The sequence below is a fragment of the Macaca mulatta genome, chromosome 1 (assembly GCF_049350105.2).
Source record: "Macaca mulatta isolate MMU2019108-1 chromosome 1, T2T-MMU8v2.0, whole genome shotgun sequence".
In the NCBI taxonomy this organism is placed as follows: Eukaryota; Metazoa; Chordata; class Mammalia; order Primates; family Cercopithecidae; genus Macaca; species Macaca mulatta.
The window spans coordinates 194,407,154-194,423,834 of NC_133406.1; the positions used below are offsets into that span (position 1 = coordinate 194,407,154).

The window sequence follows — 16,681 nt, forward strand, 5'->3', positions numbered from 1 at the left end:
AGAATTCCACAGAGCAGCGCTTCCTTCTCACATCCTAGACTGTGGTCCCAACATGGCACTAACCCACCATCCAACTAACTGGTGGTCCATGACACTCATATCTCCTTTTTCTTTTTTTTTTTTTGAGACGGAGTCTCGCTCTGTCACCCAGGCTGGAGTGCAGTGGCCGGATCTCAGTTCACTGCAAGCTCCGCCTCCCGGGTTCACACCATTCTCCTGCCTCAGCCTCCCGAGTAGCGGGGACTACAGGCGCCCACCACCTCGCCCGGCTAGTTTTTTTGTATTTTTTAGTAGAGATGGGGTTTCACCGTGTTAGCCAGGATGGTCTCGATCTCCTGACCTCGTGATCCGCCCGTCTCAGCCTCCCAAAGTGCTGGGATTACAGGCTTGAGCCACCGCGCCCGGCCTCTCCTTTTTCTTTGTTTCTTTCTTTCTCTTTTCTTTTTTCTTTTTCTTTCTTTTTTTTTGTTTTTTTGGTTTTTTTTTGAGACAGAGTTTGGCTCTGTTGCCCAGGATGGAGTGCAGTGGCGCGATCTTAGCTCACATCAGCCGTCTTCTCCCAGAGTCAAGTGATTCTCATGCCTCAGCCTCCCTAGTAGTTGGGACTACAGGTGTGTGCCACCAAGCCTGGCTAATTTTTGTATTTTTAGTAGAGATGGGGTTTTGCCATGTGGGCTAGGCTGGTCTCGAACTCCTGGCCTCAAGTGATCCACCTACCTCAGTCCTCCAGAGTGCAGGGATTACAGGCATGAGCCACCCAGCTCAGCTCTTCCTCTGCCTTTTTTTTAGGGACAGAGTCTCGCTCTGTCACTCATACTGGAGTGCAGTGGCCTGACCTTGGCCCATTGCAGCCTCAATCTTCTGGGCACAATCTATCCTCCCAACTCAGTCTCACAAGTAGCTGGTACTATAGGTGCAGGCCACCATGCCTGGATAATTTAAGCTTTTTTTTTTTTTTTTTGTAGAAACACGTTCTCCCAGCTACTCAAGAGGCTGAGGCATGAGAATTGCTTAAACCTGGGAGGTGGAGGTTGCAGCCGAGATCATGCTACTGCACTCCAACTCTTGGGTTCAAGTGATCCTCCCTCCTCAGCCTCCCAAAATGTTGGGATTACAGACATGAGCTACTGCTTGGCCCCCCCACCTCACTTCTCTTTGAAATATTCCTGTAGTCAATCCCTGGGAGGCAGGCCACTATTCCCCATCTATAGATGAGAAAACCAAGGCTCAGAGATGGGGAGCTCTGGACCACACCTCACAGTGCCTGGGGAGCAGCCCAGGGGAGACGGCAGGCAGGTGGAGAAGGAAGTGGTGGCGCACTGGGACAGTTGGCACAGGTGCAGGAGGAGCAGGCCAGGCAAAGGAATCAGGAGGTGAGGGGGAGGAGGACGATGGCCTGAGGGTTCATGCCAGGAGGAGGGCTTCCCGCTCCAGCCAGCCTCAGGCAGTCACTGGAAAATCGGGTTTGGCAGCTTCAGCCATGTGCTGCAGGACTGGAAGAAGGTCCAGGCTGCTCCTGGGAGGCAGCCTAGCGCGGGCTCTTCCTCTAGCCCTGAGTTTCACCACCTGGCTAGTTGGGGGAGTATTACTTTATAATTCTGCGGCCCTTTGGACTGTGAAGGGACCAGCTCTGGGCTAGAGGCAGGAGCCCGGAGCTTCGAGCCCAGAGCTTCAGTCCTGGTTCTGCCCAAGCCCTGATCTGACCCTTGGAATGTCCTGGCCCCTCTCTTGGCCTTGTGGCTCTGCTCTAGAGAAACAGTTTCCCCAGACCCCAACTCCTGCCCCCCAGATTTTCCTGGGAGTCTGACTCAGGCACAGGAACACAGAGTCAATGGGTAAGGGCACGAACAGACAGCTCCTGGGGCGCCAGGCTGGAGGTCGCTTGTCACTAACAGGTCAATGGCCGGAAGCCCAGCTCCAACCCCACAATGCAGTACCGGTCACCCCACCCTTACCAGTGCCCTCACTCACACCCCCACTTCCGGCCTCTGTTCCTTCCTCACCTCTGGGGAAGGCTGCAGGACTCCCTAGGGAATTTCCCCTGGTTCCTCCACTGGCTCTCTGCCTGGTGCTTAACCCTCCTTCCCACACCTATCCATTCAGCCAGGCCAGTCTCCCACAAAACTTTCTCTCCCCGGACCCTGGGGCAGGGCAAGGAGGGAAGGAAGCTGGGTAGAAGGCCTGCAAAGGAGACTGCTTTTCCTGCTACCCTCAGGTACTGAAGCCCAAGTAAGAGTTTTCAGGACAGAGGGAGTAGACTGAGTGTTGGGCCCTAGGACTGGGCTTCCCTGGGTACTATCCCACCCCCTGAGCCTCGGGAGAGGTGGCAATGACCTTCCTCTGCACCAGTGTGGCCAGAGAAGAAAGCCTGGAGCTGAGACTTGCAACTTCTAGAAAACAAACACAAAACCGAGGCCAAGAGAGTGCTGGCTACTATTACCAACAAAATTCATTAAACACAATTTTAAAAAATCATGAAATTCTAGATTCATGGAGTTCACAGTTATGGAATCTTAGCGTCACAGAATTCTAGCATGGTAAAATCTGGGTTACAGAAACTTAGAAATTCAGAATTGTGGCATTACTGAGTTCCAGATGACAAAATTAGAATATCTTTGAAATGGACATCTTGAGAAATCAATTAATAAAGCCCTTACATTCAGATGGCTGTCTAAACTAGAGGATTTCCTGCTGGGGATGGGCAAAGGTGTCCGCACATGAAGTCTGAGGGGAGGTAAGGAGCCTGGGACACATGAGCTTAAACCAGGGAGGGCCAGGCGCTGTGACTCACACCTGTAATCCCAGCACTTTGGGAGGCCGAGGCGGGCAGATCACCTGAGGTCAGGAGTTTGAGACCAGCCTCGCCAACATGGTGAAACTCCGTCTCTACTAAAAATACAAAAATTAGCCGGGCGTGGTGCCTGTAATCCCAGCTACTCGGGAGGCTGAGACAAGAGAATCGCTTGAACCTGGGAGGCAGAGATTGCAGTGAGCCGAGATTGTGCCACTGCACTCCAGCCTGGTGGACAAGAGCTAGACTTTGTCTCAAGCAAACAAACAAACAAAAACCAAACCAAGCAGAAGACAGTCTTTGTCCATGAGAACACATTTCTGGTTCCTGAAGATGAGGGGCAGGGGGCAGCAGGTGGGGATAGAGAAAGCAGAACTATACAAACAAAGACAACATAACCTAAAGAAAGAATGGTCAAGTAGCATAATATGCTGACCCCAGCATCTCCAGCTTCCCCATAACTGGGGTTACCATCAGCCCAGGATATTTCTTTCCAAAGGTTAGTAAGACTCCTTATCATATTGGAATGGCAACTACCCATGTCTGGCTATCTTTTTTGGGAGGAAAGGTACCGAACAGAAAATACTCCATGCTTTTCTCGGGGTGGCTGGGAGGAATAGACTGTCTTCAAAGGTGCTAAGCTCTGAGCCACATGATGCACAGCAAAGCCACTCCATGTGGTGGGGTTCAGAGCTCCCAGCAAGGCCCTGAGAGTGAACCCTGTGGAGAGCACCTGGGTGGGGTGGTGCCTAGGGGAGCTGATCATCTCCATAGAAGGAGCCAATCTGGAGGTAAAATTTGTATGGGGACCCTTGTCCAATCTTTGGGGCTGGTTATTCAGCAAACAACAAAGGTATTTGCCTAGAATTTCTGGGAAACTACTGCAAACTCAGGAACCCAGAAGGAGCAGTTCCAAAGAGAGGCAAATGCCAGGCCCTGCTGGGCATGGGAAATGGGGCAATGTCAGCTGAAGAGCTTCTTGCTCAGCTGCCTGTCCTTGGATCCAGCTCAATACCTCAGCCCTGACCTCTACTCACACGCCCATTTGCCTCCCTCTCCTTGCTTGCCTGCTGTTCTACCTACTTATACCTGCTGTGTGACCTTTGGCAAGTTCTATCCCATCTCTGGGCCTCAAATCTCCTTTGCTGTCTTTTGAAGTCTATAACTGGGTTTAAATGCAGCTTTTAGGATTGCATATTCTTGCTTTTGTCCAGAGAAGTTTTAGCTTCAGGTTATCTCCATTCCCAGCTTCCAGAAAAAGTATCAGGCAGCTTCAGGGGAGAATGCAGGGAATAGGGAATAAAAATAATGCCCACATTTGATATCCTAAATTTGTCAATGTCTATGATGGGTGTTTTCATAAATCTTATGCCCACAACCACCACTCTTTGTGTATAAATCATTGCTCCCATTTTATAGATTAAGGAACAGAGGTCCAGGGAGGGTAGATAAGATGCCTAAGATCATCCAGCTAGGGAGTAACAGAACTGGAATCTCAACTAAGTCTGTCTGAATCTAAGGGCTGTGGTTTCAAATTAGCATTACTCCATGAGGCTTCAATAGGTAAAACGTGAGTCCATGGATGACAGTTTCAGGAAGAAGCAGTCCATGCAACCCTGAGAGGCAGTGAGTTCCATTCATAAGTGTGCAATAGGGGCTGACAGCTTCTCGTGCTGTGAAAAAAGCTGAACCAAGGTTCCTTCTATTTGGGAACTCTGGGTAGTCTCAGCTGAGATTGGAGATAGCTGGGCTAAATTGGGGGTGAGGAGGTTGGAGTGCAGAGTGGGGTGGTCCTGAACTGGTCTTCAGGGAGTTGAGGGTGAGGGGCTATGCCACTGTTCCTGGAGACAATGTGTTGAGGAGGGAGTGTAAAGGGGGCTTCTTCACTTTCTGGGATGGGCCACTTCCCCCTCCCCACCATCCCCAGCTGGAGCTGGTTGTCAGGCGTCCAGACCAGGGGCAGGGGGACTTTCCAGCTGGGATAGCATGATGATTGTGTTGACACCAGATTCACTGCCTTGAGGTTCCCAGCAATCTTACACAATTGCCTCAGTTAACTGATCCAAGGGAGGTGGGAGGATTTCAGATCCCCTGATTCCAGCCCGGCCTTGCCCTGCCCAAGGTTGGGTTATGCTAAGGAGGCTAGGCAATTCAGCCACTAACCGATAGGGTCACTGGCTCATAGGGTCAGGGATAGAGGCAGCCCTGGGGGTCATCTCATTTAGCTCCCTCACTGGAAGGGTGAAGAAGGAGTCTGAGGTCCAGAGAGGGAATAGGTCCTGCCAAGGGTTACACAGAACCACTGCTGTCCCCAACACTCCCCTTGGCACCGATGACACAGAACTGAATGAGTCCTGGTCCTTGTTCTTGAGAGCTTGCAGCCTAATGGAGAAAACAGATTTAGCAGACACACCAAGAAAAATGTCAGGACTAAAAGAGAGGCTCGGACTTTGTACACTAACAGCTTACAGAAGTAGGAACACAGACTCCCTAGAGGCTCCACAGAAGATGCCATAGGTAGCTTTTTTAAAAATTTAATTTAGTTTAATTTATCGATTTTTTTCTTGCTCTGTCGCCCAAATTGGAGTGCAATGGTGTGATCTAGGCTTACTGCAACCTCTACCTCCCAGGTTCAAGTGCATGCCTCAGCCTCCGAAGTAACTGAGATTACAAGCATGCGCCACCACACCCAGGTAATTTTTGTATTTTTAATAGAGGCGGAGTTTCACCATGTTGGCCAGGCTGGCCTCAAACTCCTGATTTCAAGTGACCTGCTAGCCTCAGCCTCCCAAAGTGCTGGGATTACAGGCATGAGTCACCGCACCCGGCTATAGGTAGTTTTTAAACTGGGCAAAATTTTAGCTAATGCAAAGTGGAAAAAACTTTCCTGATTGAGAAACGGCATGAGTGGAAGCGCAGAGCGGGCACTGATTGGCCGTGTGAGATGACTGAAGGGCAGCAGTATAGCCAGGGCTAGGACTCGAGGTCAGGATGCCTGTGCTCTGTGAGCACACAGTAGTCACCAAGGTGCAGGCCTCAGGGATATGAGGACCCCAGAAGCAGCAGGTAGGGGGAACCTGATGAGACTACAGCTGGGAGATTCTTAACAGTAGAGGTGGGGGCTGTTAGACTCACCACCTTCAGGCTGGCAGTTTCCTTTAATCCAAGACACACACATACACACAAAGCCTTTACCCTTATCTCCCTCCACGAGAACCGAGGCCCACCTTGAGATCTGGCCTACAGGAGGAGGTTGCTCCCCACCCCGCTAGCTGCCTCTCCACCCAGGTTTCAAGTCCCGGCGCACACCCGCTTCGTGCAGTAGCTTCCTCCCCACTGCCCCATTTCCCCTCCCCCTACACCCTCGTCACTGGACCAGGAAGGGATGGGGGCATCCAGAGCTTCGGAGCTTTGGCAGCAGCTAGCCTTCTTGCGGCTGCTGTGATGCAAATCCGCTCCGGATTTATTCGCGGGGCGTTCTTTCCGTAGAGCGAGGCGCACCCGGCGCCAGCGCTTGACTGGAAGTGCCTTTCCTGGCCCTGACCCAAGGGCGCCAGGGCCCGGAACTGGGGGTGCCTTCCCCGCTAAGTCCCGCAACTAGGGTCCTGGGCGCGCGGGTGGGAGCGAAGCGGGGAGTCGCGGGGTGGGACTATAATTAACCGCGCCGGGCGCCGGCTCAGGAAAAGGAAGCCAAGATCTTGAAGGACCTCCCGAGCCTGGTTGAACGCAGCTAGAAGTGCGGGGGCTGGGAAGCTCCTTAAACAGACTGGACCCTGGTCTCGAGCTCTGAGCCTGGGTTCTGGTAAAGAAAATTTGAAGGTTTGTGGCTGGCGAGCATGTTTAATGTTGGAGGCGTGGGGTGGAGGATGCAGAATCCACGTCCCCTATCCGGAAAGCGGCCCCATTGTCTTGCTTGTCCGTGTCTAAACGCAGTTTGGACACCAAGAGCGAATTCGACCGATCACTGTTCTTATCCTCGAGGGACCCTCGCCAGGAAGCCAGGCTGGCTCACCAGCAGTTACTACTCAACGGCCTGAGAGCCTGAGGCTTCTGGGGACCAGAAGGAGGGGCGGGGGAGGGCATGCCGAACTAGGGGCGTGCTGTGTGCTTCCAGAGGCTTCAGCTTCAAGAAAGAGAACTGCAGTTTGTGGTGTAAAAAGCTTATATGACCTGGCCAGGCGTGGTGGCTCACGCCTCCCAGCACTTTGGGAGGCAGAGGCGGGCAGATTACTTGAGGCCAGGCGTTGGAGACCAGCCTGACCAACATGGTGAAACCCCGTCTTTACTAAAAATACAAACATTAGCCAGGTGTGGAGGCTCACACCTGCGTAATCCCAACTACTCGGGTGGCTGAAGCACAAGAAGCTCTTGAACCTGGGAGGCTGAGGTTGCAGTGAGCTAAGATAATGTCACTGCAATCCAGCCTGGGCGACAGAGCAAGACTCTGTCTCAGAAAAAAGAAAAGAAAAGAAAAGAAAAGAAAAGAAAAGAAAAGAAAAGAAAAGAAAAGAAAAAAAGCCTATAAGCATAGGAATAGACAGATGGTATTATTGAGTGCCTATGCATACCAGACGAAGGGTGTTCACCAAACTGACCAAAAAGAGTGCTTCTTATTTTTCCTTGGTACCTTCATAATAAGAAAAGGACAATGAAGCTGTTTAAATTAAAAATAAACAGGCCGGGCGCGGTGGCTCAAGCCTGTAATCCCAGCACTTTGGGAGGCCGAGACGGGCGGATCACAAGGTCAGGAGATCGAGACCATCCTGGCTAACACGGCGAAACCCCGTCTCTACTAAAAACACAAAAAATTAGCCGGGCGAGGTGGCGGCGCCTGTGGTCCCAGCTACTCGGGAGGCTGAGGCAGGAGAATGGCGGGAACCCGGGAGGCGGAGCTTGCAGTGAGCTGAGATCTGGCCACTGCACTCCAGCCTGGGCGACAGAGCGAGACTCCGTCTCAAAACAAAACAAAACAAACAAAACAAAACAAAACAAAAAAACAAATAAATAGACCTGGGTTTCAACACTGCTGAGCCACTTACTGTTTGGCCCTGGAAAATTTGCTTCAACTTCTCCAAGCCTCAGTTTTCTTATCTGTAAAATAAGTATAATAGAGGCTGGGCGCGGTGGCTCATGCTTGTAATCCCAGCACTTTGAGAGGCTGAGGAGGGCAAATCACCTGAGGTCAGGAGTTCGAGACCAGCCTGACCAACATGGAGAAACCTCTTCTCTACTAAAAACATAAAATTAGCCGGGCATGGTGGCACATGCCTGTAATCCCAGCTATGCAGGAGGCTGAGGCAGGAGAATTACTTGAACCCAGGAGGCGGAGGTTGCAGTGAGCCAAGATTGTGCCATTGCATTCCAGCCTGGGTGACAAGAGCGAAACTCTCTCTCAAAAAAAAGAAGAAGGAGAAGGAGAAGAAGAAGAAGATGACGACGACGACCTAGGTGTTGTGAGGATTGAGTTAAGGCATCAGAGGTGTTTGAATAGTGCTCCCTAAATGGCAGTAGTAAGAACACTTAGCCTAGTTTGGGGATATGTGTGGCGAACTGGGGAGCAAAAAGTCTTCTGGAAGAGTAGAAATCTGAGCAAAATCTCAAAATATGAGTAGGAGCTGGTCTGGGGAAACAGAGGGAGGAAGTTACTCAGGAGGCTGAGATGGGAAGATTACTTGAGACCTGTCTGGGCAACATAGTGAGATCTTGTCTCTAAAAAAAAGTAGAAAACTTAGTCGGGCATAATGATGCATCTGTAGTCCCAGCTACTCGGGAGGCTCAGGCAGGAGGATCCTGTGAACCCAGGAGTTTGAGGTTGCAACGAGCTATGATCATGCCGCTGCACTCCAGCCTGGAACACACAGTGAGACCCCCATCTCAAAAAAAGGGATGGGGGAGGGGGGAGGAAGAGAAGGATGTTAATGACCGAAGGAATAGCATAAGCAAAACCAGGTAGGTAAGACTCAGAACAGAAAATCTAGGGAAATTACAGGTGTAAGACAGGAACTAGAAAGAGATGAGGTTAGAAAGGTAAGCAGGGATGAGACTGGGGCAAGGTGGGGGGCTTGGAGTTATTAAGGCCAGTTTTTTGTTGTTGTTGAAACAGTTTCGCTCTTGTTTCCCAGCCTGGAGTGCAATGGCGTGATCTCGGCTTACTGCAACCTCCACCTCCCGGGTTCAAGCGATTCTCCGGTTGAGGCTAGTTTTTATCCCGAGAGCCCTTGAGGGGTTTTCAGCAGAAGCAGGAGATAGGCTCCCTGTGGGGCAGTGGGGAGTCAAGGAAACCTGTGAGGAAGAGGCTGTGGCAATGCCTCAGGGGAGGGGGATAATGGCATGAACCACAGTGTTGGCCCTGGGATGGAAAGAAATGGATGGAGCTGAGAGGTACAAGTGACAGGACTTGGTGATGAATTGAATGGGAAACATAAATGAGAGGGAGGTTTGAGGATGATATCCTGATTTCCAGCTTGGGTCCTGGGTGGTGCTATTCAGTGAGACAGGGAGCAGGAAGAATAACATATCTGGGAGGAGACCAAGTTCAGTTTTGGACATGCCTATGACCACACCCCTAGATAGATCCTCAATAATTGGAGTCCTGTAATCCTACCTGTTAACCACTCTGTCCAGAAGATGGGAGAGGTATCATTAGTCAGCGCTGGTTGTTTGTTCCCTGGCTGTCACTCGTTGGAGGTCTGACTGGCGAGGCCATAGAGGTAGGGGGTGCCACTGCTACCACTGGGTCGGGCCTAGTGAGTCTCCCTTTGTGGCCTGGTCAGCCAGGCTGTTTCTCTGGGCACAGTCATGTTATATGAGCTCAAGGATTGGGTTGTCAGACTGTTCCCAAAGAGAATTCAAGGAGGGGGACGGTGCTCTGTGCTGTGGAGATTACTGTCTCTATTTTACAGCTGAGGAAACTAAGGCTCAGGAATTGAGTGGCAGAGCCAGGAGGTGAATGAAGGTCTGCGTGATGTCTTCTTACAGTACGAGCTGCCACATATCAATGGTGACATCTGCTCTAAGAGGGCAGGGAAAGCACCAGGGCCATGGTTCCTTGGGGTAGGAATGCCATTTGGGGAGTAGGGGGTATCAGGAAGGAGACAGGGACAGTTTCCTGGAGGTGGTACCATTTGTGTTGTCCTAGAAGCATCATCTTGTTTTCTGTTTCTCTAGCTAGCAATCATTGACAATCACTTGTTGCCTGCAGTGAGGGAGACCTTGTTGTCTGAAGGGGCTCTAGGCAGAATGTGTCCTTGGACCTCAAAAAGTGGCAAGCTGGAATTCCTGCAGACAGCTCCCATAGGCAAGCCTGACATGGGGGCGCTTCTACCTCAGTCTCTGGCATTGGTCAGCTGGGGCATCCCTTTTGCACTGGTACTTCATTGGCAGCTGGAAACCCAGTTGTCTATTCATTTTCATATCAGGGTCAGCACAAGTTTATGTTGTGTTCTAAGGTTTTATTTTACTTAAAAAAAAGCATCATGTAATACAGTGATAGATTCTGTCTAAAGAAGGACTGGCGATTATGAGAAAAACTTTCTGTGGATAATTGAGGGAAGGTTTTAAGACATAAAAGAAATGTCAATAACCTTCATCATCATCCATCAAGCATTTTCCCTCAGGTGTCTGAAAGGCTGAAGCAGCCTAATGTGGTATAAAGGAGTGGCCATATTCTTCATAGGTAAGAACAGGTGACTTCCCAAATAATGTTTAACTAATGTTTGTTCATTGTAGAAAACTTGAAAAATACAGGCAAATAAAAAGAAAAAATATATAAGGTATCCTTTAAGAAATAAACAGTGTGGTCGGGCGTGGTGGCTGGTGTCTGTAGTCCCAGCACTTTGGAAAGCCAAGGTGGGTGGATCACTTGAGGTCAAGAGTTTAAGACTAGCCTAACTAACATGGTGAAACCTCATCTCTACTAAAAATACAGAATATTAGCCAGGCGTGGAGGCGCACACCTGTAGTCCCAGCTACTCCAGAGGCTGAGGCAGGAGAATCACTTGAACCTGGAAGGCGGAGGTTGCAGTGAACTGAAATCATGCCATCCATTGCACTACAGCCTGGGTGACAGAGCGAGACTTTATCTCAGAAAAAAGAAAGAAAAAGAAAAAGAAATAAACACTGCTTGGCCAAGCGCAGTGGCTCATGCCTGTAATCCCAACACTTTGGGAGGCCAAGGCAGGCAGATCATGAGGTCAGGAGTTTGAGACCAGCCTGGCCAACATGGTGAAACCCCGTCTCTACTAAAAATACAAAAATTAGCCAGGCAGGGTTTGCAGTGAGTCGAAATTGTGCCACTGTACTCCAACCTGGGCGACAGAGCAAGACTGTCTTGGAAAAAAATAATAAATAAATAAACACTGCTCTCACTTTTTATATATGGAAATCAGAGTATCATGTATTTTTAAATTTTGGGGTATATGTGGTTTTCTTTTACGTGACTAATATTATACCACATAGACAGTTTTGTATGTTGCTTTATTTTATTTATTTATTTATTTATTTATTTATTTGAGATGGAGTCTCACTCTGTCACCCAGGCTGGAGTGCGATGAGGCGATCTCAGCTCACTGCAACCTCTGCTTCCTGGGCTCAAGTGATCCTCCTGAGTAGCAGGAAATACAGGCACACACCATCACTCCCAGCTAATTTTTGTATTTTTTTGTAGAGATGGGGTTTTGCCATGTTGTCCAGGCTGATCTCTAACTCCTGGGCTCAAGTGGTCCCCTACCTGGGCCTCCCAAAGTGCTGGGATTACAGGCATGAGCCACCCCACTCAAGCCACCATGCTCCGCCTATTTTACCAAACTCTTATCCTTAGATGTATAAATTGTTTCTAATTTTTGCTATTCTGAAAATACTATGAAGAAAATCTTTATGCATAAATCTTTGTCGATATTTTGGCTTACATTCTTTCCTTCTTTTTCTGAAATTGGGTCTTGTTCTGTTGCCCAGACAGGAGTGCAGTGGCTATTCACAGGTTAAGTCATAGCACATTATAGCCTTGAACTCCTGGGCTCCAGCGATCCTCCTGGCTCAGCCTCCTAAGTAACTGGGACTATAGGTGCATGACACCATGCCTGGTTTGGATTATTTTCTTACAATTTTTTCTGAAAGTGGAATTACTGGGTCAGAGGATCAAAATATTTTTAAGGATCTTGACATATATTGCCAAAATGCTTTCCAGAAAGGTTGTGCCAATTACATGCCATCACCCTAATATTAATGTGCCTGTCTTATGACATAGCACTGAGTATTAACATTTTAAAAATCCTTGGCTAGGGCCGGGCGTGGTGGCTCATGCCTGTAATCCCAGCACTTTGGGAGGCCGAGATGGGTGGATCACGAGGTCAGGAGATTGAGACCATCCTGGCAAACACGGTGAAACCCCGTCTCTATTAAAAATACAAAAAAATTAGCCGGGAGTGGTGGTGGGCGCCTGTAGTGCCAGCTACTCGGGAGGCTGAGGCAGGAGAATGGCGTGAACCCGAGAGGCGGAGCTTGCAGTGAGCCGAGATGGCGCCACTGCACTCTAGCCTGGGCGACAGAGCGAGACTCTGTCTCAACAAAAAAAAAAAAAAAGAAAAAATCCCTGGCTGGGTGCAGTGACTCATGCCTGTAATCTCAGCACTTTGGGAGGCCAAGGCAAGAGGATCACTTGAGGCCAGGAATTTGAGAACAGCCTGGGCAACATACTGAGACACTGTCTCTACCGGAAAAAAAAAAAAAAAGCTAGTGTGGTGATACATGCCTGTAGTTCCAGCTACTAAGGGAGGCTGAGGTTGGGGGATCATTTGAACCCAGGAGTTCAAGTCTGCAGTGAGCTATGATTGTACCACTGTACTCTGAGTGACAGAGTGAGATTCTGACTTAAAAAAAAAATCCGCCGGGCGCGGTGGCTCAAGCCTGTAATCCCAGCACTTTGGGAGGCCGAGACGGGTGGATCACAAGGTCAGGAGATCGAGACCAGCCTGGCTAATATGGTGAAACCCCGTCTCTACTAAAAAATACAAAAAACTAGCCGGGTGAGGTGGCGGGCGCCTGTAGTCCCAGCTACTCGGGAGGCTGAGGCAGGAGAATGGCGTAGACCCGGGAGGCGGAGCTTGCAGTGAGCTGAGATCCGGCCACTGCACTCCAGCCTGGGCGACAGAGCGAGACTCTGTCTCAAAAAAAAAAAAAAAAAATCCTTGCAAATTTGATAAATGAATCATTACTTTTTGGGTGTTCAGTAGTTTATTGGAGGACCAAGAGGCATAGTTTCATCAGGTCAATGATGTGGTCCAGTCTAACTGGTGAATTCCTCTACTGATCAGACTATCTCCCTAACTACATTGATGCGGTTTGGCCATTATTGTTTTTTACTTTCCTGGGAGTCTCTCCTCCTTTTGGTTGCAGTCTCCCCATTTTCCTTTGGGGAACACTCTTCCCCATCTTGGTCCGTGTGTTCCAAATGGGCCTAGTCCACACCTGAATTCCAGGGATGGGCATTGAAATCTTATCTTGGCCAATCGTGACAAAAATTGGTTTAGTGATGGGCATTTCACCCAAGTGGGGCAATGAGTGCCTTTTGCTGGAATAAATGGGAGGGACAGAGGCCCTCTCTCCTATTATGGGGTTGAGGACAGGGAACTGAAGCTGAAGAATGTAGGCCTGGAGACGGCTATTGCCTGAATCCATAGCAGCAACATCAGGAGGATTGAGAGGCTTTGGCCTTGAACATGTCTCAGCCTCCTGAGTAGCTGGGATAACAGGCACACACCACCACGCCTGGCTAATTTTTTATATTTTTAGTAGAGGCAGGGTGTCACCATATTGGTTAGGCTGGTCTTGAACTCCTGACTTCGTGATCTGCCCACCTCGGCCTCCCAAAGTGCTGGGATTACAGGTGTGAGCCACTTCTCCTGACTGTAATCTATTGTTATTAAGATGACAACTTAGTCTTTAACTTTGTCAACCATTCTTTTTTGATAATGATTTGTGATTCTCCCTTTATCCCAGTTCTGTTTCTCTAACTCATGATCTTTTTAGCCTATAATCTTTCTTCTGCAGTTTGTTAATCAGTCACTAAATGTACCAACACCTGCTATATGCTACACCCTAGGCTGTAGGACTTTCTTTAGATGCCTACTGTCCCATGGGGGAGAGAACAGCTGTACATTAGTAGCCACTGTATAAAGCAGAGCAGGCCCAAGAGAATAACAAGTGCAGTGCTCTGGGAGTTCAGAGGTGAGCTCATGGAAGGCTTTCTGGAAGAGGTGGCCCTTGGACTGACTTCTGAGGATGGATGAAGATGAGGTGGAGAGGGCATTCTGGGAAGAAGGAAAGGCGTGAGACACTAGCATGCCCAAGTCACAAGTGGGGTGGGGGAAACTGGCTGATATAGTACAAGCATGGTATGTTGGAAGGTGAGAAGTGGAGAGCAGACTCTAACGTGACTTAATTAAGTTAGGGAGTTTGGATGTATTCTGAGAATGATAAAGAGCCATCAGACACTTTTGGACAGGCAGTGATATAGTCACAATTGTGTTTTCAAATGATTTCTCTCACTGTGGTGGAGGAGGACAGCTTAGAGTCAGCAAGAATGGGGGTGAGGAGGAGTAGGATGGGGTAACCCAGGAGGCTGTAACAGCTGTCATAGTGAGTAATGATGAAGCTTTAGGAATGGAAATGGAGAGAAGTGATGATAGAAATGCAGGGAGAAACAAAGGATGTGCTGCCTGCTCCCTAAGGATTATCAGGGAGCATACAGAAATTGCCCAAATATGATTGCAATAAAAATGTGCTGTTAACTTTTCTCAAATTGGGCTTTGGGTGGTTGAGGTCAGGTATTTTCAGTCCCCTCCATAGAGGTATTATGAAATACCTTTCAGAAGGGAAGATAGAGAGGAATAACATGTGTCTGCCCTGGGCACCTTCTTGTTTTGGCATCTGATAACTGCACAAAGCTTCAGCACCTTTGGGCACTTTGGCCATCACCCCGTCCTTCAAGGACCAACTTTCTGAACAGGGATTTCTCTTGGAGTCCTTGCTGACTCTAAACTCTCCTCTTCCACTGCAGTGAGAGGAGCTTGAATTGAGAGCTGGAGAATTGAGTTTTGGCCCTGGGAATATAAGGTTTAAAGTGAATAAGGCTATGATTTCCACATAATCATTCCAAAAGGCTGTTTTGACCTTCTAAATGGTCCATCCAGCTGAAGAAATCATCCCAAGTTCAGTAATTTGGGGAAGTCTGGATCTGCTGAGCCCCTAGTTCATTTTAAGAGGAAAGTCAGCCCATGGTCAGCCGCAGTGGCTTATGTCTTATAATCCCAGCAATTTGGGAGGCCGAGGTGAGCAAAAAGCTTGAGCTTCTGAGTTCGAGACCACCCTGGGCAACATGGTGAAACGCTGTCTCTACAAAAAATATGAAAAATAGCTGGGTGTGCTGGCATGTGCTTGTAGTCCCAGCTACTTGGGAGGCTGAGGTGGAAGGATGGCTTGAGCCCAGGAGGCAGAAGTTGCAGTGAGCTGAGATCACACCACTGCACTCCAGCCTGGGCGATAAAGCCAGACCTTGCCTCAAAATAAATAAATAGGAAAGCCAATCCAAACCTCAGGCCCTGGGATTTATGATTCTAGTTGTCTGAATCCATAGCAGCAACATCAGGATGATTGAGAGGCTTTGACCTTGAACATGGGTGATTGTTCTGTCACTTCCTATGTAATTTTCCTATTGACAGATAGAAGGAGTCCTGTGGGCAGACTTTGGAGTGAAAGAAATTGCAGGGGGTTGAGGAGCAGAAGACAATGATCATAATAGCCCAGCTGTGCATTTTTTAGCTTCAAGTGTTTTTGTTCACATTAGCTAATTAACTGACAGTTTGTCCAAGTGGAGCTGAGGGATGGTAGGACACAGGGAACTCATGGCCGATCATGCTTCCAGGGTCTGGAGGGGACTGATAACGTGACTGCAGTACCAGGGCCAGAGTGTGTGTGTGGACAGCTAATGGACAGAAGCTAATTGACAGGCGCTTGGGCCTGTGTGCATGATGGTCAGCTGGTTTGTCCACAACAGTGATAAATGCCCCATTCAGTCCACGAGCAGTCACGGCTCAGAGATACCCAGTCAGGCTCTGTTACTGATCTGATAACAAGTGCATGGGGTATTAGCTACTTCACCACAGACGTCGTCTCTGGAGAACTGTCTCTGTGTCCAGGAGACAGAATGAGATTCTTCAGGGTTAGAAATGTCACATATCTTTTTTTTTTTTTTGAGACAGAGTCTCACTCTGTTGCCCAGGCTGGAGTACAGTGGCCCGATCTCGGCTCACTGCAACCTCGGACTCCGGGGTTCAAACGATTCTCCTGTCTGCCTCTGGGAGTAGCTGGGATTACAGGTGTGCGCCACCATGCTTGGCTAATTTTTGTATTTTTTGTAGAGACGAGGTTTCGCAATGTTGGCCAAGCTGACAATTTTTTTTTTCAAATATTTATTTTATGTACAAAGAGCTATCATGGTTTTTCATTGAGTAGATGCCCTGGATAATCTTTGGAAGGAAGATCATTTAGTCCAACTTAATGAAGACGATATCCTTCCTGTACTGACAGAAACACTGGCGGCACATATTGAGGCCATATTTCCGGATCAGACCGTGCCGGTTTGAACAGACGCAACAAGACCGAGATCCCTGGCCGAATTTCCGTGGGTGGCTCCGGTACAATTGCTGGTGACCCATCTTGCTCTCAGGAGTGCAACTAGGTAAAAGGAAAAAGTGACAATTTTTTTTTTAAACAGGAAATTTTTGCATCAAAACCCAGCCAGCAGTGAATCCTATTATTCACTCTCTATGTTCTATGAGAAATACCAGGAAGAGCATGCACATTTATAGAAACGTGTATGCCAGCACAGCCCAT

General features: G+C 48.9%; 1 protein-coding gene and 1 pseudogene across 1 annotated transcript in view; one reads left to right on the forward strand and one right to left on the reverse strand.

Moving 5' to 3' along the window:
* Positions 1-16,681, forward strand: part of PIK3R3 (phosphoinositide-3-kinase regulatory subunit 3) — a 138,314-nt gene that overhangs the window by 1,766 nt on the left and 119,867 nt on the right. The gene's annotated exons all lie outside the window — the stretch shown is intronic.
* Positions 16,333-16,503, reverse strand: LOC707631 (small ribosomal subunit protein uS14 pseudogene; annotated as a pseudogene).